Source organism: Caretta caretta, chromosome 2 (genome assembly GCF_965140235.1).
Source record: "Caretta caretta isolate rCarCar2 chromosome 2, rCarCar1.hap1, whole genome shotgun sequence".
Classification (NCBI taxonomy): domain Eukaryota; kingdom Metazoa; phylum Chordata; order Testudines; family Cheloniidae; genus Caretta; species Caretta caretta.
The window spans coordinates 99,451,157-99,457,513 of NC_134207.1; the positions used below are offsets into that span (position 1 = coordinate 99,451,157).

General features: G+C 42.5%; 1 long non-coding RNA gene across 1 annotated transcript; it reads left to right on the forward strand.

Annotated features, from left to right (window-relative positions):
• Positions 1–667: 667 nt before the first annotated feature.
• On the forward strand, positions 668–6,043 carry LOC142070794 (uncharacterized). The gene is made up of 3 exons (XR_012666726.1): positions 668–783; positions 4,254–4,321; positions 5,564–6,043. It is a non-coding gene; the product is annotated as an uncharacterized LOC142070794 (long non-coding RNA).
• Positions 6,044–6,357: the final 314 nt, after the last annotated feature.

Sequence of the window (6,357 nt, forward strand, 5' to 3'; positions counted from 1 at the left end):
AATATTGTGTTCAACAATTCATCATATTAAACTCCTTTTGATAATTTAGGGGTTTACGATGGTTAGTTGGTTTTTAAGAAAAAGCAACTGGAGGACAAGTTGTCTTTAACTTCCTTGATCCTAACACTCCACTGGTATAAAAACAATTGTTTGAAGGTTTCCACAAGAACTCTTTTCCATTTTCACTTTATTTATTTTTACTACCTTCCAGCAGCTTTCCACTTGCATTAAAGTTGCCATAGGTCCCACTTGCAGTCCCTGTTCTTTTTAGCAAGATTGTCCTCCCAAGCTCCAGGCCCAAATAGAAACTCAAAGTGTACTGACCTTTCGCATCAGTTTCTCAAGCACTAATGGTATGAAGACAGCAACCTGCCCTGAGCTCTAACAAGCCAAAAAGTAGCAGCAGCTGCAGGCTCTGATTTAGCAGTTTTCTCATATAAAGACATTTTGTCTTTGCCCTATAAAGGCTGTTACTGAACAATTTACAGAACACTTGAGGGGGTTATTATATTATATTTATCCCTTGTCCATATTCTGTGCTAATTTACTCTTGCATTTCTTGAAAGTGATTACTCATTTTGCAATACAGAAGTGAACGTTGCAACACCTTCAGTAAATGACACCATTTTGAATGTCTCTGGTCTAATTCATCCCTCCCACAGGAGGGAAAAATCTCTTCAAATTTCTCTTCTGAATTGTCTTAATTCTCCTGCTGAGAGGAGGCTGAGATCATCCACATGGATTCCAAGATACCAGAATGAGGCCAGAGGCACAGATATAGAGGTGAGATGCTCCTGCAATGGCCCTGGATCATCTGTGCCCTATCAGTATGCTTTCAATGTGTTGTCACAGATGGAAGTCCAACAGTTGGCAGCTGCTCTGGGAAGCTTCCATTATCAGGGATCCCTACCACAGACTATGTGGCAGGAAAATAAAGCTTAAGGCTGTTTTCTCTCTGACTTGAACTGTGGAGGGTCAGTAGGGTGACAATATGTACTCTTTCTCCACGTGAATCACGCTACTCTCCATGTGGTATCACAGAACCCATGTGGTGTCCTATGCAAGATCCAGAGGAAGGATATATCTGGGGAGATGGCAGATCCCATTTCCAAGAGAAAAAGGGGGAGATGTTTGTATAGAGTGCCCCCTGCATGCTAGTTTAGAAGATCTGATCAGGCCCTCTGTTTAAGGGTATATTATGTACAAAGTTCAAAATAAAATATGATGGGCCAAATTTCTACTAGTATTACTCCATTAGTTTCAATGGAGTTATATGAGGGATATTTTTACGCCCAATTTTCTACGTACTTCTCCTAATGAAATAGAAGTAGTTTTATTTGGAAGCGACTTATCACACATCATATGGTGTATTCATGTGCATAGTTCCATCGTCTAAATGGAACACTTGCATGAGCAAGAAGAACTGAAGAGTAGCAGAATCTAGATCTAACCATTTACTTAAATATAAAGCTATTTCCCTCCCTACCTTGAAAGGGCCCATTATATGATCCATTTCTAACCAGCCACAAGAACCTATATTTTGCACTCGGGTCACAGTATTGCAGTGAAATTGATGACTATCATGCCAGACTGATATTAAGCTTGAAAAAGTTTGAAAGAAAAATAATTTGCGAGAAAACAGTGAAGTCCTTTCCATCTTGCAGGGTTGGAAATGGACCCATTTTATCAAAAATATTGTCAATTTTTCCATTAATCAAAAAAAAAAATCAGTACCATTTAATTAGCTTTTTCAATAACATTTTCATTTTAAAAATGTAAAAATCACTGAGTTTTTGTGCAAATTTTCATTTAAACAAAGTGGCTTTTCTTCAGCTGAGAAAAGGTTTTATTTGAAAAATTCTGACCAGCTCTATTTGGGTATTTGGTACTTAGCCCTAAGATACCTGATACTTAACTAATAACAGCTGTACTGGGGCTTAGTCTTGCACTTATTGATTCAGGAGTTACAAAGAAAGGTTAGGGCCATAGTTTTCCCCCCTCCAACCAGCCAAAGAAGTTGGGGGGCGGGGGTAGTAGCAGAGTGTACACTGAACCCTCCCAAAATGTAGCAGAATATCCCAGAAAGAAGCTGATTGAGCCACCGTGGATTTCCCAGGGGATACTGCTGCAGCAATGCCTCTCCTCCTTAACTGTCACCCCCCAACACTGTCTTTAAATCACAACCTGGGCCTGCCTAACTGTGTGCGAAATATTCCAATATAATCTTAGAATTTGCACATTTCCAGATTATGTTCTCAGCAAGGGAGCAATAACGGTAAAATTCAAGTGTTGGTCACAGTTCATAGAATGGGTAAGTAAAGTTAAGAGGATCAAGTTAAAATGATCAAGAGGATAAAGTTAAAATGACCAAGTTAATGTTTGATCCCCAGCAATTAAATGTTTGTAAAAGTGTGGGATGCTCTGGCAACAAAGAAGCTCATCAGTGTGGAAATGAAAATATAAAGTAACGCATTGCAAACATTTTTCAGTGGTGAGGATTGCATTCAGTGGAAAGTAGGAACTAGCAATGTTTTTCTTTTTCTTTTATTTTTTTTTCAATACTGTGTACAGGGCCTAAACTTGCAAACGCTTACTCCAAGACCTAGTGAATCCTGTGAGATTAATTCAGGGAGGCAAACACTACTTGGTAGGAAGTGTTTGTAGGTTTCTGTCCATGTGTGAAAGAGTTGAATAGATTCTATGTGCCATGTCCATGTGCCTAAATAGCAAGAACCCATCTCCCTTTCATCCACATTTGTGAATAGTTACTTGATCAGTGATAAACCTGAAATACGTAGCTATGCTGTTAATAAGCCAGGCTGATGACCGATCTTCATAGTTTACAGTTAATTCACCCTTGGTAACCATACAAGACAGTTAAACAGTGATAGCGGTTATGCATGTACATGCTGATCCCTGTACATCAAACATTTAAAAAAAAAAAAGCTTAATATTTTCTTCTTCCATCATCTGTGTAATTCATCTTGTTGAGATAAACTAATGATCATGAGTTTGCTACAGCAATTTAGGAGGAGAATTCTCCTTTAATATTGTGTCCGCCCTACAAGGAGGAGGCTTGAGTGTGCAAAGATCACTCTACAGAAAATGATTGCTCCATTCAATTCAAAACTAGTAGCAGGATTGCTGTTAAGCAAAATGGTGGATTGGAATGGAGGAGGAATTACATTTATTAAGTACACTCCAGTTATTAACAAACATTGCTTTTCTACTGAGTATAACCATTTCCCTTTTAGTCTGCTAAAAGTAGTTTTATAAAAACTGTTACAGAACATGTATGCTTTATGTAAATGAAAACTGAGTATTCTGAGAAAGTACTGCCCTGTGGAACAGACTTCTCTTTGGAAACATTATGAACATATGTAAATCAGCACTATTTGTGGGTTAACAGCAGTACTTGGAATCAGTAATGCCACATAAGCATTTAAAGAGTGAACTGGGCACTAGGAGACCTGGATTCCAATTCTGAGCTCTGCCTTTCTGGAGACACACTCCAGAAAGAGAAGGAACAAAAGTGGCTTTATGCCCCCTTTGCACCTCTGAGATTGTGGGACTGCTGGAGACAGTTAAACATAAACTAGAATAGTCCCAGGAGCGTCTCCAATTTATACCTGGGCTATAATGGGCTTGAAGGACTCCAGCATGCCCCTTCCTGCACATAAGAGAAGCCCTTGGCATAGGGGAAGGCCAGGTGTGAGCCTATGCCAGCTTTGCACTGCCTAGGAAACCACATTGGATCTGGGGAATTACTAGGTGAGGAAATTCCAGCTCCTTTATGCCTCAGGAGCAGCATAAATGGGCTGGAAAGCCTCCGTGAATCAGAGCCCTTGTTTCTCTTCCCTGACTTGCTTATGACTTGGTGCCTCACCTTCTCCATCTAGAAAATAGGGATAATACTTACTCATCTTAATGAACAAAGTGAACACCCTGAACCAACAACATACTTAAGCATATACTTAACTAGCTACACCTAATTGGACTGCAGTGGGACTAATCACATACTTTAAGGTCTTGTCTACACTACAGAGTTTTGTTGACAAAAGGCAGCGTTTGTCAACAAAACAGTGCATGTGTACACACTGCAGTGCAACTTTTTCTGGAAAAAATGCCCTGTTTTGGTGACAAAATAAAACCACCCCGACGAGAGACATAAGGCTTTTTTTGCACAAATTTTGTGTCTCCAAAGTGCCAGTGTAAACACCATGCTTGATTTAATCACTTTAATTGGCCTCCAGGTGGTGTCCCACGATGCCCATCCTGACTGCTCTGGTCATCAGTTTGAACTCCACTGCTCTGCAGCCAGGTAAGCAACCATCCGCCCCTCCCCCTTAAAAGCCCTGGGAATTTTTGAAATTCCATTTCCTGTTGGCTCAACATGGAGAGGTCTCATTGCATCTTCCCAGGTGACCATAGCATCTTATCATAGCAAACACTCTCCCACTTGGACCACTGTGGAGCTGCTGGATTTGCTCAGAATATGGGGAGAGGAGGCTGTGCAGTCCCACCTGCACTTGAGCTGTAGGAATTTTAATACCTACAGGCAGATTTTTCGAGGCTTGTGCAAAAAGGGCTATGATAGGGATATGCTGCAGTGCAGAGCGAAGATAAAGGAGCTGAGGCAGGCGTACCAGCAGGTGAGGAAGGCAAACCATTGCTCTGGTGCTGCATATAAGACCTGCCCATTCTATAAGGAGCGGGACACTATCCTCAGTGGCAACCCCACTTGGTGACTGCCAAGAGCCCCATGGATACTTCAGAGGGAACAGAACCATTGGAAGGGGACCTAACCTGGAGGATGAAGTCAGTGATGAAGATGTGGAGCTCCTAGCGGGGTTGCCTAGTGGGACAGGCAGCCAGGAACTGTTCCCCACTCTGGAGGTGCCTAGCCAGTCTCACTAGTTGCTCTCCAACAAGCAAAAAGCAGAAGAGGAGACTCCTGGGAAGTGGTTGTGGCTTGTGTAGTGTGGAGGTGGGTTCAGGGTATAGAAATGTAGCAGGCTGGCTGTGTTTCTGTGTGCTGGACATTTCCCTGTGCAGCTATTCAGTATGGCAGAACAGGGTGTTGATGCATGCCGAAATCTCACAGGAATCCTCCAGAGAGATCTCTAGGAAAGTTTCCTGGAGGTACTTGGAAATCCTGAGCTGCAGGTTCCTTGGCAGAGCTGCTTTGTTCCTTCCCCCATTGTAGGAAACTTTCCCGTGCCATTGGCAATCACTTGTGCACATCCCTGCTTACCCTCATCAGTGAGATATCTGCTACAATGACCCCCGCCTGTGGAAAAGTGTGCGAGAATTTTAGATTTATTTGCCTAGTTGTCTGCACTGCAATCCTTGCAGAGCGCTTCCCCCCCCCCCCCCGCGCCCCATGTAGAGCGCCTCTCACCCGAGCCAACATGCTTTGGGTGTTCGCCGAGATCTGTGCTTGCCAAGGGTCAGTGAGAAAGTGATTATTATGTTACCAGAGGAGTATTTCACTGAAAGGTTTCAATACTGTGCGTGAACTTAACAATCATGCTTCTGTGAATTGTTCCTTGTGTTTTGGCAGATGTGGCCTTGAGGAACACCCACCACACACCAGCTGAGTGTTTGAGCCAGACAAGAGAGCATTCAAGACCGAGCAAAGAAGACATGTTCTGGGAGGTACTGCACTTCTCCAATGTAGAGAAAGGGAATACAAGGAGTGGAGGGAAGCCAAAAGGCAGGACAGAAAAGAAAATCAGGAGTTTGTTAAGGACCTACTGAGCAGATGTTTAAAGTAATGGAGGAGCAAATTCAGATGCTGAAGTCCTTAATAATGCTTCAAACTGAGAAGATACATGCCTACCCTCCCCTGCAGCACATTCAGAACTCTTTACCACACACACACCCCCAACTCTGCCCGCACAGTCCTTTCCACTTTCCGTGACTTCTTGGTTTCCCCTTCACTCCACCCCCCTCAGAAAACTTTCATAATAGCTGGACCTACACACAGCTCTGAAAGTCTGCCCTTCCCCTAGTACCTCCTTTTCCACCAAGCATCTTTGTGTGTGTGTGTGTGTGTGTGTGTGTTTTGTGTCTTGTGCAATAAAATCAATTTTTTTGAACAGTAACTCATCTCAATTTGTAGGAAACAAAGATAGCAGGCATTACTAATACATACACAGGCAGTTTGATCATTTGTGTAGGGAAATGTAAGGCCCCAAACTTCACCATTTCTTCCTAGGAAAACTACATGTAATATAACATTGCAGCACCAATCACAGACATATACATTACTGGTTCTCATTTTCAAAGTGTTACCTCAAAGCCTCCCTGATTTGAATTGCCCCCCTCTGGGCCCCTCTCATAGTTCTGGTATCT